Here is a 21,181-nt window from a genome sequence, read left to right as displayed (position 1 = left end):
CTATATTTACCAGTCTTATTTTTAAAATACTTTTAATGAGCCTTTGTAAACTACCTGAAAAATCTAACAATTTTCTTTGTAGTCATAAAAAATTCCACTTCTTAAATACCCTTACCATGAACTCCTTAAAAATTTAAAAATCAATCCTCTTTGTAATTCACAAAATTTCCACTCTAATTTTTAGTCACATGTCTCCATATCCCCATCAAGAATGTTTTCCCATGGCCACCCTTCCCACACCAATGCAACATTTTCTCTGTGGACATTGGATTGGTTGTGTCCATTGCACATCTATGTCAAGTGGGGGCTTAGATTCCACATGGATACTGGATGCAATCCTCCTGCTTTCAGTTGTAGGCACTCTAGGCTCCATGGTGTGGTGGTTGACTTTCTTCAACTCCATGTTAGCTGAGTGGGGTAAGTCCAATAAATCAGAGTGTAGGAGCTGAAGTCTGTTGAGGCTCAGGGCCTGGCTATCATATTGTCAGTCCAGAGATTCAAATCCCCTAAATATATCTTAAACCCCAGCACCAACTACAATTCCAGTAAAGTAGCATGGAAGTCTTGTGAAAAGAGATCCCATCTGAGTCCAGTTCCATCGAGCAGAAACACCAGCTCCAAAGAAGGGCCATCTGACATAGCAGTGAACCCCATCTGCCATGACCATAGAACCCATGGGTCTCTTTATCCCTCAAAAGAACCAATACCTGGGGTTGTATCTACTTTATTTATCTCTTAGACTCTGCTCAGTTGTGCATAAGGGCAATCCTTTTGACAACCTCCAGACTCTTTTTTAGAGACTCGTAGCAGTATAAACTCATTTCTCCTTTCCATTTCCCCCTTATATTAGGTCAAACAGAATTTTGAAGTCATGTTATTATATGTAGACAGGGATATTCTGCTGATCCGCATTGAACCTTTAATTCAAGGTCATTTTCTAGTTGCATCTTCAGCTGGTATTTGGTAGTGATCCGTCGGTGCCAGGGAGGCTCATCCCCAGGTGTCATGTCCCATGCTGGGGGAATGCACAGCATCTGCATGCTGAGTTTGGCTTCAAGAGTGGCCACATTTGAGTAACATGAAGGCTGTCAGGAGGAAACTCCCAGGCACAATGCTGCTCTAGGCCTTGTTTTTATTGCAGGTGTATAGGCTCACAAGCATAGCCATTAATATCAGGAGCTCACTGTTGGGCCCTCCTTCCTTCCTGGTTCTTGCTGTTGCACCTGGGGGACTGCCGCTGCTCCCCTAGGGACCATGACAGACCCCCCCCCCCGGCCAGGAACCCAGTAACCCCCCAGCTGTTGTTTTTAATTGTTTCCACTATGACTATATCTAAACATTACCATGCACCCTGGACATATGCCCTGTATAACTCCCTGTCAACCATATGTAGCCTGTCAATAACATCCCATACCAGTATTCCTCTGCCACCATTGTTGAACCACTCTGTGATCCAAAACTTCCTGTAAAGTTAATCTCAATATAATGTCAGTTTCCCTTACTAGTAAAATGGAATATAGCGATGAGTTTAAAGGTTAGATCTAGAGTACATATTGATTTGGAAAAATTTCTACCTCCTATCTTTTTTTTTCTTTTCTTTTTTCCTAATTATTGAGCTTCTCTTCACAAGAGTCTTAGATCACAGTAATTCATATATGCAATATACAGTACTCCCACACATCCACCATAAAACCTTTTCCCTTACACAGCGATAATCTTTTAACTTATTCATATCATATTTCCTGAAACTGATGTACAGACTCCAAAACAATAGCGTTCAAACAAGGTGACATCTGTGCTTACAATGTGGTCCATACTTTATGCTATACAGTTTTCTAAATTTTTTAGTTATCCTATGTTTTACATTATGGTTTACATTATTAGTCTGTCATCCCCTATATGTTTTTGGTGTAATATTACATGTTTTATATTCATCCTCGTGTACTCTCGTGAAACTCCTCTCTTGCCCCCACATTTACCTTGGTTCCTTGCATTCAACATCCATTTTCCCCTCCCCTTGGGGCCCACAGGGACAGCCAATCTCCATTTCCCGAGGAGCCATGTCCAGAGATACTTGCAGCAGTGTTCAGGGCCTGACTTCTCAACTGCCCTAATGCCCTGGGAGCCACCCTTTCTCTCGCGAGATACAGTTCTCTCTATTTGATGGCATTAGTCCTCCCCAGGATGTGGGTCTACCCCAACTCTCACTTCTTGGGTCTCTACCCAATGGTACAACCCACCCTGGCAAAATGAGCCTTCAGCCATTCCCCAGGAGTCCATCCCACATCAGACCATCCCCTCTGAGCATCCTAAACAGGTAACCCTCCTAATTATATTTTGATACGGTTTTCTCAGCATTTTACTCTCAACCAACACCTGGCACTCTCCTATGTTCATATGTGGCCCCTCCCTCTCCCCAATTTTTGGGCAATATTACCCCTCCTCCCATCCCCAGCCCCCCTCAAACCCGCAAAGCCCCTCCCAAAGGCAACCCCTTGCCCCCATTTTATCTCTTCTTTGTGCTCATACTTACCGCCAGCTCATCATAGATTCCACCCCTGCAGACGTTGGCTCACATCCTTCCTCCATCCCCCGATTTCCTGTAAGCCTATTTTCCAGTCTCTAGTTCTCTGAGGCAGGTTGCTTATTTCATATCATTGAGGTCATGTAGTATTTGTCCTTCAATGACTGGGTTGCTTCACTCAACATAAGGTTCTCAAGATTCATCCATGTTATCATGTGTGTTTGTAGTGTATTTGTTCTTACAGCAGAGTAGTATTCCACTGTGTGTATATACCACATTTTATTGATCCACTCGTCTCTTGATGGGCATTTGGATTGATTCCAACTTTTGGTGATAGTGAACAATGCTGCTATGAACATTGGTGTACATATATTGCTTTGTGTCCTTGTTTTCAGTTCTGCTGGGTATATACCCAGCAGTGATACCCAGCAGTGGTATTGCTGGGTCATATGGCAAATCTATAGTTCATTTTTTGAGAAACCGCCAAACTGTCCTCCAGAATGGTTGGATCCTTCTGCATTCCCACCAGCAGTGGATGAGTGTTCCCCTTTCTTCACATCCTCTCCAGCATTTGTATTCCTCTGTTTTTTTCATAGCTGCCAATCTTATGGGAGTAAGATGGTATCTCATTGTAGTTTTGATTTGCATTTCCCTGATAGCTAGATATTTGGGGCATTTTTTCATGTGCTTTTTAGCAATTTGTATTTCTTCTTTGGAGAAGTGTCTGTTTAAATCTTTTTCTCATTTTTTAAATGGGTTGTTTATCTTTTTATTTTCAAGATATATGAGTTCTTTATATATGCAAGTTATAAGTCTCTTATCAGATATATGGTTGCCAAATATTTTCTCCCACTGTGTGGGTTCCCTTTTTACTTTCTTGACAAACTCCTTTGAGGTGCAGAAGGCATTGATTTTGAGGAAGTCCCATTTATCTATTTGTTCTTTTGCTGCTCGTGCTTTTGGTGTGATGTTCATGAAGCCATTTCCTATTACAAGGTCCTGTAGATGTTTCCCTACACTGCTTTCCAAGATCTTTATGGTCTTGGCTCTTATATTGAGGTTTGATCCATCTTGAGTTGATCTTTGTAGAAGGTGTGAGATGGTAATCCTCTTTCATTCTTCCACATATGGCTATCCAGTTCTCCAGGCACCATTTGTTGAATAGGCCATTCTCTCCCAGTTGAGAGGGTTTGGTGGCTTTATCGAATATTATATGGCTATATATATGAGGTTTTATTTCAGAACTTTCAATTTGATTCCATTGGTCTGTGTGTCTCTCCTTATGCCAATACCATGCTGTTTTCACTACTGTAGCTTTGTAGTATGTTTTGAATTCAGATAGTGTGATTCCTCCAATTTCGTTTTTCTTTTTCAATATGTCTTTGGCTATTCAGGGCCTCTTTCCTTTCCAAATAAATTTCATAGTTAGTTTTTCTAGTTCCTTAAAGAAGGCTGTGTTGATTTTTATTGGGATTGCATTGAATGTGTAGATCAGTTTTGGTAGGATAGACATCTTAATAATATTCAGTCTTCCTATCCATGAACAAGGAATATTCTTCCATTTATTTATGTCTTCTTTGATTTCCTTGAATAGTCTTGTATAGTTCTTGGTGTATAAGTTTTTTACCTCTTTAGTTAAATTTATTCCTAAGTATTTGATTTTTTTATTTACTATTGTGAATGGTATTTGTTTCTTGATTTCCTCCTGATCTTGCTCATTATTGGTGTACAGAAATGCTACTGATTTTTGCGCATTGATCTTATAATCTGCGACTTTACTAAACTCATTTATGAGTTCTAGAAGCGTTGTTGTAGATCTCTCAGGGTTTTCTATGTATAGGATCATGTCATCTGCAAATAATGGAATTTTGACTTCTTCCTTTCCAATTTGAATGCCTTTTATATCTGGTTCTTGCCTCAGTGCTCGAGCAAGTACTTCTAAGACAATGTTAAATAGGAGTGGAGACAATGGGCATCCTTGTCTTGTTCCTGAGTTTAGAGGGAAGTATTTCAGGATTTCTCCATTGTAAACAATGTTGGCTGTAGGTTTTTCATATATACTCTTTATCATGTTCAAAAAGTTTCCTTGTATTCCGATCTTTTTGAGCGTTTTTATCAAGAAGGGGTGCTGTATTTTGTCAAATGCTTTTACTGCATCTACAGATATAATCATGTGATTTTTTCCTTCAATCTGTTTATATGGTGTATTAAATTGATGAATTTTCTTATGTTGAACCATCCTTGAATACCTGGAATAAATCCCACTTGGTCATCATGTATAATTCATTGAATGTGTTGTTGAATATGATTAGCAAGTATTTTGCTAAGAATTTTTGCATCTAGGTTCATTAGAGAAATTGGTCTGTAATTTTCCTTTCTTGTGGTGTCTTTGTTTGGCTTTGGTACTAGGGTAATGTTGGCATCATAGAAGGAGTTTGGCAGTGTTTTTTCTGTTTCGATTTTTTGGAATAGTTTCAGCAGGATTGGTGTTCTTTCTGGAATGTTTTGTAGAATTCACCTGTGAAGCCGTCTGGCCCTGGGCTCTTCTTAGTTGGGAGATTTTTAATGACTGATTCTATCTCTTTGCTTGTGATTGGTTTGTTAAGATCATCAATTTCTTCTTTTGTCAATATGGGCTGCTTATGTGTTTATAGGAATTTGTCCATTTCCTCTGAATTGTCATTTTTGTTGGAATATAGTTTTTCAAAGTATCCTCTTATGATAGTCTTTATTTCTGTGGGGTCAGTGGTAATATCAAGTTTCTCATTTCTTATTTTGTGTATTTGCATCTTCTCTCTTTTTCTCTTTGTTAGTCTCACTAAAGATTTGTCAATTTTGTTGATCTTCTCAAAAAACCAGCTCTTGGTCTTGTTTATCTTTTCAAGTGCTTTCTTATTTTCTATTTCATTTAGTTCTGCTCTTATCTTTGTTGTTTCCTTCCTTCTTGTTCCTGTTGGTTTACTTTGTTGTTGTTTTTCTAATTCCTTCAAATGTGCATTTAGTTCTTCAATTTTCCCTCTTTCTTCTTTTTAGATATATGAATTTATGGCTATAAATTTCCCTCTCAGTACTGCTTTTGCTGCATCCCATAAATTTTGGTACGTTGTGTTATCATTATCATTTGTTTCAAGGTAGTCATTGATTTCTTCTGAGATTTCCTCTTTGACCAAGTGTTTTTCTAAGAGTGTGCTGTTTAATTTCCAAATTGTGGTGTGAAATCTGGGCCTCTGTCCCTTGCAAATTTCCAGCTTCACTCAACTGTGGTCAGAGATATTGTTTTGTATGATTTTGATCTTTCTGAATTCAATAAGCATTTCTTTGTGGCCTAGCATATGGTCTATCTTGGAGAATGATCCATGTGCGCTTGAGAAAAATGTATATCCTGCTGTGTTTGGGTGTAATGATCTATATATGTCTATTAGATCCAGCTCCTCTAATATACTGTTCAAATGTTTTGTTTCTTTAGTGATTTTCTTTTGAGATGTTCTGTCCAGAGTTGATAGTGGTGTATTAAAATCCCCCACTATAATTGTAGATGCATCTATTTTTTCACTTAGTTTTTCCAGCGTTTGCCTCACATATTTAGAGGAACCTTGTTAGGAACATAAATATTTATGATTGTTTGATCTTCTTGACAGATTGTCCCTTTCACTAAAATGTAGTATCCTTCTTTGTCTCTCACAATTGTTTCACATTTAAAGTCTATTTTGTCTGATATTAATATAGCTACTCCTGCCTTTTTTTGGTTATTGTTTGCTTGTATGATTGTTTTCCAGCCATTCACTTTCAACCTCCATGAGTCTCTGGGTCTAAGATGTGTCTCTTGTAGACAGCATATAGATGGGTCATATTTCCTTATCCAATGTCCCATTCTGAATCTTTTGATAGGTGAGTTTAATCCATTGACATTCAGTGTTATTACTTTCAAGGAATTATTTGTGTTAGCCATATTTTGATTGGATTTGTGTTTGTCATATTTTGTTTGTATTTTTTTCCCTTCTATTTTTGTCTTTTTTGTTGCTCTTATACTCTCCTCCAACTCTGCCTTTCCTGTTTTTTCCTTTCTTCCTGCAGAACTCCCTTTAGCATTTCTTGAAGGGGAGGTTTCTTGTTGGTATACTCTTTCAGTTTCTGTTTGTCTGCGAATATTTTGAACTCTCCATCATGTTTGAATGCTAGTTTAGCTGGATAGAGTATTCTTGGTTGGAAATTTTTTTCCTTTAGTACCTTGACTGTATCATACCACTGCTTTCTTGCCTACATGGTTTCAGATGAGAAATCAGCACTTAATCTTATGGAGTTTCCCTTGTATGTGATGGTTTTCTTTTCTCTTGCTGCTTTTATAATTTTCTCTTTGTCTTGAGCATTGGATAATTTGACAAGTATATGTCTTGGGGTGGGCCTGTTGGGGTTTATGGCCAGTGGAGTGTGCTGTGCTACTTGTATATGTACATCTGTCTCTTTCAGTAGATTTGGGAAGTTTTCAGCCATTATTTCCTGCAACACTCCTTCTGACCCCTTTCCCTTCTCTTCTCCTTCTTGAATGCCTATAATACGTATGTTTGAGTGTTTTGCATTATCATTCAGGTCCCTAAGTCCTAGCTGGATTTTTCTATCTTTTTATCGACCACTTCTACTATCTGTTTGATTTCCGATGCACTATCTTCCACATCACTAATTCTCTGCTCTGCCTCTTCTAGTCTGCTGATATTTGCTGCAAGTGTATTTTTGATTTCTTGAACTGTGGTGTTCATTCCCATCATGTCTGTTATCTTTTTGCATATGTCTGCAATTTCCCCTCCAAGTGATGTCTTCATGTTGTTAACCTCTTTCATTACTTCATCAAATTTGTTGGTGATAAATGTTCTGAGGTCTTTCATTGCTTGTGCAAAGTTCTGCTCCCCTTCCTGATTTTTGGTTTGTTGATTGGATTCAGCCATGTTTTCCTGATTACTGGTTTGGTTTGTAGATTTTTGTTGCTTTCTGGTCATTATTTAATCTTGACAGATTTAATCAGTTCCTTAGCTTCTTTGTCTATTCTTGGAGATTAATTAGCTGTTGTTTTTGTGTAAGTGTTATATCTTCTCTTTGTCACTTTGTTCTTCTTATTCTAATTTCTTGTTGTTGGTTAAGTTCACTTTAAAGGAAAGTATTAGTACCGGGGAAAGGCAATTGTGTAAGCAAGGGAAAAGTGTAAAGTAGTATTGGTGATATATGTTAACAAAGCAAGAATATGAGATCTGGGAGGATGGAGGTTAGATTCATGTAAATTGTGTAGAGTTATAGCAGTAGGTAGAGTACCTATTATGAGGTAGATCATTGAATATGGGAGGAATATGCTATGAGCTAAAAAGCTATTGTTTTCATGAGAGAGGGAAAAAGAAAAGAAAGGTAATAGTTTCAAGAGTTGATAACAGACAGAAAACAAAACAAAGGTATTAGAAATTAAGACTTAGACACTTCGTGGATCAAAGAAAGGGAGGTGGGAGGTGGAATATAGGAGAGACAGTAGATGATGGTGGATATCAAGATGTAGGGGAAAGAGGATAGTGTAGGTAGCCTAAATCAGTTCACACAGAAATGAGGCAGTGGAGGATGAGAAAACCCCAGCAAATGTGAGGTGTTTCCTGCTGCACCTTTCCACCAAATCGATGTCTGGACACCTCCTGCCCTGCAAAAATCCCAAAAAAGCCCTGCCTCGGAGAACCTCCAGCCGCACCCAGCCGTCTCTTCCCAGGAGAGACCACAAGGCAAGTTCACTGAGCGACCATCTTGCTTCTTCCTCTCTCTGTAATTATTATTGACTTGAAAGATTGTTTCTTTACTATTCCCTTAGCTGTGCAAGACCACCCTCAATTTGCCCTTTCCTAGCCAGCTATTAACAATGTTTCCCCCAGGCAAAGATATCAATGGACTGTGCTTCCTCAAGGTATGGTCAATAGTCCTACCATTTATTAATATCTACTTTATCAAATTTTACAGCCTACTCATGAAAAATATCCAAAAGTTATTCTCTATCATTATATGGATGATATTTTACTTACAGCTGATACAGGAAAAAAGCTTGAAAGTTCTTTTTTTTTTGTCTTTTTAAAAAAATATTACATTAAAAAAATGAGGTCCCCATATACCCCTCACCTCCCTCACCCCACTCCTCCCCCCCCATAGCAACAATCTCCTCCATCATCATGAGACATTCATTGCATTTGGTGAATACATCTCTGAGCACTGCTGCACATCATGGTCAATGGTCCACATCATAGCTCACACTCTCCCACGTTCTACCCTGTGGGCTATGGGAGGACATACAATGTCCAGTAACTGTCCCTGCAGCACCACCTAGGACAACTCCAAGTCCCAAAAACACCTCCACATCTCATCTCTTCCTCCCATTCCACACACCCAGCAGCCACCATGGCCACTTTCTCCACACCAATGCCGCATTTTCTTCTATTACTAATCACAATAGTTCATGAATAGAATATCAGTAAGTCCACTCTAATCCATATTCTATTCCTCCATCCTGTGGACCTTGGAATGGTTGTGTCCACTCCACATATATATCAAGAGGGGGCTTAGATTCCACATGGATGTTGGGTGCAATCCTCCTGCTTTCAGTTGTAGGCACTCTTGGCTCCACAGTGTGGTGGTTGACCTTCTTCACCTCCATGTTAGCTGAGTGGGGTAAGTCCAATAAACCAGAGTGTAGGAGCTGAAGTCTGTTGAGGCTCAGGGCCTGGCTATCATATGGTCAGTCCAGAGAGTCAGGTCCTCTGGATATGCAAGTTCTTTTACATGAAGTTCTACACATCATCCAGATTAATGGGTTACTTATTGTTCAAGGAAAAATTCAAAGAGTTAAACCATTCCAGTATTTAGGTTATCTTTTAGCCAACATAAATATATGGCCATCAGCTTTTAAATTAATCATTACATCTGAACTTACTTTAAATGATTTGCAGCATATTTTAGGATTCATACATTGGACAAGACCCACATTAGGTATTCCTACATATCAACTACAACATCTGTTTAACACTCATAAGGAAGATACAAATATGACTGTCAAATGTGTGCTAACTAATGAAGCTAGAGCTAAATTGGACTTAGTGTCACAAGCCATCTTACAAAGTCATCTTAACCTTAACTTCCTGATGTATTTTTTCTGTCTTTTTACACCACATTCTCCAACAGGATTGATAGGCCAATTGATTCCAGGACTTTGTATTCTCAAGTGGGTTTATTTATCCCATACTCCAAAGAAATCACTTACTTCATACGTTCAACTTGTTACCTCCTTAATCATAAAGGGATGGAATCACTGCTTGCAAGTAAGTGGAAAGGAACCTTCATCATTTTTCATTCCCTTTGTTACCTCACAGTTCAATGCATTGGTACAGCATTCTCATGACTTTCAAATTCCTTTAATAGATTTCTATGGAAATGTTAACTTCTCTCTTCCTGCTGATAAATTTCTCCAACACTTACATAACTTACCCTTTACTGTCCCTATTATTATTTCTCATCAGCCAATTCCTCATGCTCTCACTGTTTTTGTCTATGGATCTGCAAAAACCAGTAAATCTGCTATTACCTGGAAAACATCAGAAGGCTGGCAATTATTTACTTTGCTGGGCTATTCATCCACTCAAAAGGCTGAACTCACAGTGAAAATTTCATCCTTACAATATTTTTCTTCACAGCCTCTAAATATTGTTTATGACTCTACTTATACTGTTTAAGTGGTTTGCACTATTCAAACTGCACTTATTAAACCTTCAGATGACAAAGTTTTACACATGCTTTTTCTTACCCTCCAATCTCTTTTAAACGCTCAAATTAACCCTGTTTATATTATTCACACCTACTCTCACACTTCCTTACAAGGACCATTAACAGAGGGAAATGCTGAAGCTGACCACTTAGTCATGACTTCTACACTTGCTTTTTGACAGACTCAGTCTATTTCATGATTTCTTTCATAAGAATGCCAGATCTCTCATAAAACAGTTTCATTTATCCTTAGCTCAGGCTAAACAAATTCTCCACAGTCATGCTGATTGCCAACGTGTGACTTCACCACAACCTGTGAAAGCTGTTAACCTACACGGTTTACAACCTAATGAATTATGGCAGATGGATGTGACTCACTAGCTCTCTTTTGGTAGAATGAAGTATATTCATGTTATTATTGATTCATTCTCAACATTACTTTTTGCTTCTTTATACACTGGAGAACACTCTTTTCATGTACACTTGTACCTTCTTCAAACTTTCTCTGTCATGGGTCATACCTCCACTTTAAAAACTAATGATGGTCCAGCTTATACTTCACGGGTTCTTAAATGTTTTTTACAGGATTTGAATATTCAACATATTACTGGCATTCCTCATAATTCACAGGGGCAAGCTATTGTAGAACATTCTCACCATCTTCTAAAAGCATATCTTTTTTTTTCCTTTGTAAATATTTTATTTATTTTTATTTTTTAATTCATTTAAAAAAATTACATTAAAAAAATATGAGGTCCCCATGCACCCCCTCCACTCCCCCCATGCCACCACTCCCTCCACAACAACACTCTCCCCTATCATCATGACACATCCATTGCACTTGGTGAATGCATCTCTGAGCATTGCTGCACCTCATGGTCAATGGTCCACATCATAGCTCACACTCTCCCATGTTCCATCCAGTGGGCCATGGGAGGACCTACAATGCCTGGTAATTGTTCCTGCAGCACCACCCAGGACAACTCCAAGTCGCAAAAATGCCTCCACGTCTCATCTCTTCCTCCCATTCCCCACACCCAGCAGCCACCATGGCCACTTTTTCCACACCAGTGCCACATTTTCTTTGATTACTAACCACAATAGTTCATGAATATCAGTAAGTCCACTCTAATCCTTACTCTATTCCTCCATCCTGTGGACCTTGGATTGGTTGTGTCCATTTCACATCTATGTCAAGAGTGGACTTAGTCCAAGATAGATCATATGCTAGGCCACAAAGAAAGGCTGAACGAATTCAGAAAGATTGAAATCATACAAAACATTATCTCTGACCACAGTGGAGTCAAGCTGGAGATTTGCAAGGGAAAGAAGCCCAGATTTCACACCACGATTTGGAAATTAAACAACACACTCTTAGAAAAACAGTGGGTCAAAGAGGAAATCTCAAAAGAAATCAATGACTACCTTGAAACAAATGATAATGATAACACAACATACCAAAATTTATGGGATGCAGCAAAAGCAGTACTGAGAGGGAAGTTTATAGCCATAAATTCATATATCAAAAAAGAAGAAAGAGCAAAAATTGAAGAACTAACTGCACATTTGAAGGAATTAGAAAAACAACAACAAAGTAACCCAACAGGAAGAAGAAGGAAGGAAATAACAAAGATAAGAGCAGAACTAAATGAAATAGAAAATAAGAAAGCACTTGAACAGATAAACAAGACCAAGAGCTGGTTTTTTGAGAAGATTAACAAAATTGACAAACCTTTAGCAACACTAACAAAGAAAAAAAGAGAGAAGATGCAAATACACAAAATAAGAAATGAGAAAGGCGATATCACCACTGACCCCACAGAAATAAAGACTATCATAAGAGGATATTTTGAAAAACTATATTCCAACAAAAATGACAATCTAGAGGAAATGGACAAATTCCTAGAAACACATAAACAGCCCATATTGACAAAAGAAGAAATTGATGATCTTAACAAACCAATCACAAGCAGAGAGATAGAATCAGTTATTAAAAATCTCCCAACTAAGAAGAGCCCAGGGCCAGATGGCTTCACAGGTGAATTCTATAAAACATTCCGGAAAGAACTGACACCAATCCTGCTGAAACTATTCCAAACCATCGAAACAGAAAGAACATTACCCAACTCCTTCTATGATGCCAACATTACCCTAGTACCAAAGCCAAACAAAGACATCACAAGAAAGGAAAATTACAGACCAATTTCTCTAATGAACCTAGACGCAAAAATACTTAACAAAATACTTGCTAATCGTATTCAACAACACATTAAACGAATTATACACCACGACCAAGTGGGATTCATCCCAGGTATGCAAGGATGGTTCAACATAAGAAAATCAATCAACGTAATACACCATATAAACAGATTGAAGGAAAAAAATCACATGATTATATCTATTGATGCAGAAAAAGCATTTGACAAAATACAGCACCCTTTCTTGATAAAAACACTCCAAATGATTGGAATACAAGGAAATTTTTTGAACATGATAAAGAGTATATATGAAAAACCTAAAGCCAATATTGTTTACAATGGAGAAATCCTAGACTCCTTCCCTCTAAACTCAGGAACAAGACAAGGATGCCCACTGTCGCCGCTCCTATTTAACATTGTCTTAGAAGTACTTGCTCGAGCACTGAGGCAAGAACCAGAAATAAAAGGCATTCAAATTGGAAAGGAAGAAGTCAAAATTTCATTATTTGCAGATGACATGATCCTATACATAGAAAACCCTGAGAGATATACAACGAAGATTCTAGAACTCATAAATGAGTTTAGTAAAGTCGCAGGTTATAAGATCAATGCGCAAAAATCAGTAGCATTTCTGTACACCAATAATGAGCAAGATCAGGAGGAAATCAAGAAACAAATACCATTCACAATAGTAAATAAAAAAATCAAATACTTAGGAATAAATTTAACTAAAGAGGTAAAGAACTTATACACTGAGAACTATACAAGATTGTTCAAGGAAATCAAAGAAGACCTAAATAAATGGAAGACTATTCCTTGTTCATGGATAGGAAGACTGAACATTATTAAGATGTCTATCCTACCAAAATTGATCTACACATTCAATGCAATCCCAATAAAAATCAATGCAGCCTTCTTTAAGGAATTAGAAAAACTAACTATGAAATTTATTTGGAAAGGAAAGAGACCCCGAATAGCCAAAGACATACTGAAAAAGAAAAACGAAATTGGAGGAATCACACTACCTGACTTCAAAACATACTATAACGCTACGGTGGTGAAAACAGCATGGTATTGGCATAAGGAGAGACATATAGACCAATGGAATCGAATTGAAAGCTCTGATATAGAACCTCACATATACAACCACATAATATTCGATAAAGCCACCAAACCCTCTCAACTGGGAGAGAGTGGCCTATTCAACAAATGGTGTCTGGAGAACTGGATAGCCATATGTAGAAGAATGAAAGAGGATTACCATCTCACACCTTATACAAAGATCAACTCAAGATGGATCAAAGACCTAAATATAAAAGCCAAGACCATAAAAACCTTAGAAAGCAGTGTAGGGAAACATCTACAGGACCTTGTAATAGGTAATGGATTTATGAATATCTCACCAAAAGCACGAGCAGCAAAAGAACTAATAGATAAATGGGACTTCCTCAAAATTAAAGCCTTCTGCACCTCAAAGGAGTTTGTCAAGAAAGTAAAAAGGGAGCCCACACAGTGGGAGAAAATATTTGGCAATCATATATCTGATAAGAAACTTATAACTTGCATATATAAAGAACTCCTACATCTTGAAAATAAAAAGATAAACAATCCATTTAAAAAATGGGAAAAAGACTTAAACAGACACTTCTCCGAAGAAGAAATACAAATGGCAAGAAAGCACATGAAAAAATGTTCCAAATCTCTAGCTATCAGGGAAATGCAAATCAAAACCACAATGAGATACCATCTTACACCCATAAGATTGGCAGCTATGAAAAAAACAGAAGAATACAAGTGCTGGAGAGGATGTGAAGGAAGGGGAACACTCATCCACTGCTGGTGGGAATGCAGAAGGATCCAACCATTCTGGAGAACAGTATGGCGGTTTCTCAAAAAACTAGCCATAGATTTGCCATATGACCCAGCAATACCACTGCTGGGAATATACCCAGCAGAACTGAAAACAAGAACACAAACCAATATATGTACACCAATGTTCATAGCAGCATTGTTCACTATTGCCAAAAGTTGGAATCAACCCAAATGCCCATCAACAGACGAGTGGATCAATAAAATGTGGTATATACACACAATGGAATACTACTCGGCTGTAAGAACAAACACACTACAAACACATGTGATAACATGGATGAATCTTGAGAACCTTATGTTGAGTGAAGCAACCCAGACATTGAAGGACAAATACTACATGACCTCAATGATATGAAATAAACAAGCTGCCCTAGATAGCAAGAGACTGAACGATAGGCTTGCAGGAAATCGGAGGGTGGAGGAAGGATATGAGCCGATGTCTGCAGGGGTGGAATTTAAGACGAGATGGTGGTAAGTATGAACACAAAGAAGAGATAAAAGGGGGGCAAGGGGTTGCCTTTGCTTGGGGCTTTGCGGGTTTGAGGGTGGCTGGGGAGGGACGGGTGGGTAACGTTGCCCAAAAGTGGGGGGAGGGAGGGGTAGCATACGAATCAGGAGAGGGTCAGGTGTTGGTGGAGAGTAAAATGCCGAGAAAATCATATCAAAATATAATAAAGAGGGTTACCTGTTTAGAATGCTCAGAGGGGAGGGTCTGATGCAGGACGGGCTCCTGGGGAATGTCTAAATGCTCATTCTGCCAGAGTGGGTGACACCATGGGGTAGAAACCCAAGTAGTGAGAGTGGGGGTGGACCCACATCCTGGGGAGGACTAATGCCATCCAATAGAGGGAACTGTATCCCTCGAGAGAAAGGGTGGCTCCCAGGGCATTGGGGCAGTTGAGCAAGTTAGGCCCTGAACACTATTCCATCTATCTCTGGAAGTGGCTCCTCAGGAAACGGAGGTTGGCTATCACTGAGGGCACTAAGGTGGAAGGGAAAATGGACGTTAAATGTGTGGAACCAAAGTAAATGGGGGGTAAGAGAGGAGTTTCTTGAGAGTACACAAGGATGGATATAAAACATGTAATATTACACCATAACATATAGGAGATGACAGACTGATAATGTAAACCATAATGTAAAACATAGGATAACTAAAAATGTAAAGAACTGTGTATCCTAAAGTATGCACCATAATGTAAATACAGATGTCACCTTGTTAGAAAGCTAATGTCTCAGACTCTGTACATCACTTTAAGTAAATATGATATGAATAGGGCGTAAGAGTATCACTGTGGAAGGGAAAAGGTTTTCTGGTGGATGTGTGGGAGTGCTGTATATTATATATATACATTGCTGTGGTCTAGGACTCCTGTGAAGAAAAGCTGAATAATTAGGGGGGGGGGGGGAAAAAATAGGATGTGGAATTTTTTCAAGTCAACATTCTTTATCTAAGTTCTTTATCTAACTTTATCCAAGTTCTTTATCTATCCTTTAAACTCATCGCTATATGCCATTCCCTAGTAAGGGACCATGACATTATATTGGGCTTCAAATTTCAGGGAGTTCTGGATCACAGAGTGTTTCAACAATGGCAATGGAGGGATACTGGTATGGGATACCAATGACAGATGATATATGACTGACAGGGAGCTGTACAGAACATATGTCCAGGGTGCATGGTAATGTTTGGATATACTCATAGTGGCAACAATTAAAAACCACAGTAGGGGGGGTACTGGGTTCCCGGCCAGTGGTGCTCTGTCGTGGTCCCTAGGGGAGCAGCGACAGTCTCCCAGGTACAGTGGTGGGGACCGGGAGGGAGTGAGGGTTCAACAGTGAGCCCCCGATACTAATGACTATGCTTGTGAGCTGATAAACCCAAAATAATAACAAGGCCTAGAGCAACTTTGTGCCTGGGAATTTCCTTCTGTCAGCCTTCATGTTACTCAAATGTGGCCAGTCTCGAAGCCAAACTCAGCATGTAAATGCAATGCCTTCCCCCCAGCGTGGGACATGACACCCGGGGATGAGCCTCCCTGGCAACGAGGGACCACTATCAACTACCAACTGATGATGCAACTGGAAAATGACCTTATACGAAGGTTCAATGCGGATCAGCAGAATATCCATGTCTACATAAAATACCATGACTTTAAAATGCTGTTTGACCTAAAGTAAGGGGGAAATGGAAAGGAGAAATGAGTTTATATGGCTACGAGTTTCTAAAAAAGAGTCTGGAGGCTGGCAGAAGGTTTGCCCTCATGCACAACTGAGCAGAGTCAGAGAGACAGATAAAGCAGATACAACCCCCAGATATTGGTTCCTTTGAGGGCTAAAGAGACCCATGGGAGTTATGGTCATGGCCGATGGGGTTAACTACCAGGGCAGATGGCCCCTCTTTGGAAATGGTGTTTATGTGTGATGAATCTGGACTCAGATGGGATCTCCCTTCATAAGACTTTCATGCTAATGTGCTGGAGGTGCAGTTAATGTTGGGGTTTAAGATATATTTAGGGGATTTGAATCTCTGGACTGACAATGTGATAGCCAGATCCTGAGCCTCAACAGACTCCAGCACCTACAATCTGATTTATTGGACTTACCACACTCAGCTAAGATGGAGGTGAAGGACAACCACCACACCATGGAGCCTAGAGTGATTACAACTGAAAATGGGAGGATTGCATCCAGCATCCAGGTGGAATCTGAGCCTCCTCTTGACATAAAGGTGCAATGGACACAACCAATCCAGTGTCCACATAGAAGAGGTGGCATTGGATTGGGAAAAGTGGACATAATGGACAAAGGGTATGGGGAAAGGCAGGAAGAGATGAGAGGTGGAGGCGTCTTCGGGACATGGAGCTGCCCTGGATGGTGCTTCAGAGGTAATCACCGGACATTGTAAATCCTCACAGGGCCTACATGATGGAATAGAGGAGAGTATGGGCCATGATGTGAACCAATGTATATGAGGTGCAGAGGTGCCCAAAGATGTACTTACCAAATCCAATGGATGTGTCATGATGATGGGAACGAGTGTTGTTGGGGGGGGGGGAGAGGGGGGGTGGGGGGGTGGGGTTGAATGGGACCTCACATATATATTTTTAATGTAATATTATTACAAAGTCAATAAAAAATAAAAAAATTAAAAAAAAAAAAAAAAAAAAAAAAGAGTGGACTTAGATTCCACATGGATGCTGGATGCAATCCTCCTGCTTTCAGTTGTAGGCACTCTTGGCTCCATGGTGTGATGGTTGACATTCTTCACCTCCATGTTAGCTGAGTGGGGTAAGTCCAATAAACCAGAGTGTAGGAACTGAAGTCTGTTGAGGCTCGGGGCCTGGCTATCATATGGTCAGTCCAGAGATTCAGATCCCCTAAATATATCTTAAACCCCACCATGAACTACAATTCTGATAAAGTAACAGGAAAGGCTTGTGAAAAGAGATCACATCTCAGTCCAGCTCCATCACACAGAAACACCAACTCCAAAGAAGGGCCAACTGTCATGGCAGTGAACTCCATCTGCCATGACCATAAATCCTGTGGGTCTCTTTAGCCCTCAGAAGAACCAATACCTGGGGTTGTACCTATTTTATCTGTCTCTGAGACTCTGCTCAGGTGTGCATAAGGGCAACCCCTCTGATAACCTCCAGACTCTCTTAAGAAACAAGAAAGGGGAAATTTGGGACCAGTTACAAAAAGTCTTAAATACTTTAAAATTTTAAAATCATGATGTTCATTCCCATTCGGCAGTAAAAGGCATTTTTCTAACCCCTCACATCCTCATTCACATCCACTGGTTTGGTATAAAGATCCTAACTTGGGCCCTGAATGGCAGGGACCTGCCTCTGTCATTACGTGGGGATGGGGGTACTCTTGTGTTTCCACTTCTAAGTTATCTGCTGGCTGCCAGCCTGAAACATAAAGTCATATCATGGACCTCTCTGAGAAGCTCTCCAACCACCCATCTTCAAGCTGAAGATGACCAAGGCCCCCGAATGAGTTGGACTTTCTCTTCTTGCTGAAGCTTTTGAAAAATTATGAGTTGAAAGCTTTCTTGGCACCTTAATAGCTGCAATAATTTCCATTGCAGCACTGGCTGCTACTACTGCTGTTGCTCTAACTACTTCAATTCAAACTGCTGAAAAAATAGATTAATTTATGAACACTGTAATAAATAAACTGTTGATTCAAATGAATATAATAGTGAAATTATGTCCAGTAAATGCTTTAGAAGCTGCTCTTAGGTAGATAGGACAATGACAAGAAGCTTTAGCTGTGTGAATTAAGATGTCATGTAATTATAACTTTTCTCATATTTGTGTAACTCCTCTTTTACAAGATTTATTGAATGAAATCTGGCAAACTGTCCAGCATAACCTTATACTGCTTTTTCTCAGAATACATCACAAGAGCTTGCCTTATTACAAACCTATTTGTCTCATAATCACCATGAGCATAGTCAAAGATATATTAATGCGATTATGTCTGTGTTGCAATTCTTCTCCCCTTTTAATTGGCTTCCATATCTTAATACACATAATTGGGTACATTCTGTTCTCATTATATTACTGATTTCAGTCATTCTTTATCTTTGCTACAAATTTGTAAAGAAAAGATCAAAAGATGATATATTTCTTATGTTTTCAACTCACCTAAAAAACAAAAGAGGGGGAAATGTGGTGAACCAGGCTGCCTCTATAAGGGCCTAACAGGTCAGCTGAGATAGCTAATACTGGCTGTCAGAAAAGTCTACAGTGTAATGGCAACATCATAGGAAGCCTTGTAAGTCATGTAGTACCCAGGAAAATTTATTGAGTACACAAGGGGATGAAAGCAATTGTAACATTTGGAACATAGCCTGCTTGAAACACACAATAAAACATTTAATCATGAGTTGTACTAGGTTAAACACGTATATGAATAACCAGGAAAATACATTCATGAATTATGATTTCATTGTTAATTCTGCATCAAGATGAGAAATGAGAAATATATACTGGTAGAAAAACTAATAAGAAAGCTTCTTCTTTAAGCATACAACTGTGTGTATGCATGTACTTTCTTCATGTGTCTGAGTCTTGCTGGAAAAGACTCTTCTCAATTTTGAATACCAATACTATTATCCATGCGGTACAGCCATGCTCCAAAATGTATTCACCAAATGCAATGAATGTGCCACAATGATGAAAGTTGTTGTTCATGTGGGAGGAGTGGGGTGGGGTGGGATGTGGGGTATATGGGAAACTCTTTTTTTAAAGTAACATTTTTTGTGATCTATGTATCTTCAAAATTACAATTTAAAATAAAATTAAAAAAAGATCAAGTATCTGGAAGTTATTTAACTATGCAACTGCTTAAATAAGTAAATATACATAAAGTGCTTAAAGCGGCTTCTACCACACCAAAGGATTATATGTTTGATAGTGTTATTTTTATTGCTATAATTATAATTGGCAGAGGCAGGTCTAGAGTCTATGTTTCCTGATTTTTAGAAGTGATTTTTTTGCTAAGCACATTACCTCAAAATATAGTAGTGCTTTAAAATACACAATGTGCATCTTATATAGCAAATGCTGTGTTTTAATTGTAAAGTGTGTATTAAAATTGTAGCTAGAGAGTCACTTTGAAAACACAAATATTGAGTCTTTAGAACTAATATAGTTATTTGGTTAAAATAAAATCTTTATCAACTTCTAAAATAAATAAAAATAATAAGCTCTTTATTTCTCAAATTGCTGGTGTCACTGTGTTAACTTCTGTATGTACTGGGCAGATAGCCCATTGTTCAATAACACAGGCATACTGAAAAAGTAAAATATGACTGGCAAACTTTGCAGTATAAGCAATAATAATAAGCTGTTTTCTGTCCAGTAGAGATAACGAATCAGAAATTGACAAATTCATTATAATAACCAACCAAGAATCATTCCCTGATTTGCAATAGCTTTTTTTGTAATAAGGAATTTAAATGTCAGCCAATTATTATAACTTCCCCTTTGAAAATCCCTTGTCTTTATAAGCCAATGTAAGGTACTAGCCACTTAGATTCTTATTTCATTTTAAGATTTCCTTGCCCAAGCAATTTCTCTTTCAAAAAATCTGGTGTGTTGCTAGTCAATTGTATTGGTGAATCCATTTCTTTTAATAACCTTTTAAGCAGCAGAAGGCCAAATCTACAGTTGATTCTTCAATATTCTAGAAATGCTATCAGTTTCATCTTTTTATTTCACTGCAGTAAAAAGTTTTGCTTTATTGAATCAATCCTACTTAGAAATTCCATTTCTTTGATTACTTCTAGTTAAGCATGGAAATTTTGATTCTCATTTATCTTAATTGGTCTGATTAAATGATGTTGTTGATTTAAACATCTGACATATAGGGTAACCATGTAATCACCCTTTATGCCATGAACATATGCCTTTTCAGAAGGATGGAGGGAGGCCAGGTGTTCCATTACCAAAAACTTAGTCTTGCTCACTGTTTAGACTTGGGAATTATATGACCACTTTCTAGTGCCCCTGAATTGAAACTCCAACTAGCCCATTGGCTCTGTTTTGAAGAACCACATTCACCCTCATTTATAGTTTGGCTTTTGAATACATTATAAAGAAGAAGGTTGCTAATGGAAGATGGTGAATAAAATCTTCTGCCATCAACTGAAGAGCCCAAGATTCAGTTAATTTAAACCCTTTTCAGATATTTTGTAAAAGGAGCATTTAGAAATGAAACATTTAACATTAATAATGCATAAAATGCTTTAATTGTTGAAAAAGAAAAGAGGAAAATTCTTCACTTGCTAGTTGTA

The sequence above is a fragment of the Dasypus novemcinctus genome, chromosome 25 (assembly GCF_030445035.2).
Source record: "Dasypus novemcinctus isolate mDasNov1 chromosome 25, mDasNov1.1.hap2, whole genome shotgun sequence".
NCBI lineage: Eukaryota > Metazoa > Chordata > Mammalia > Cingulata > Dasypodidae > Dasypus > Dasypus novemcinctus.
This window is presented reverse-complemented; position numbering follows the sequence as displayed.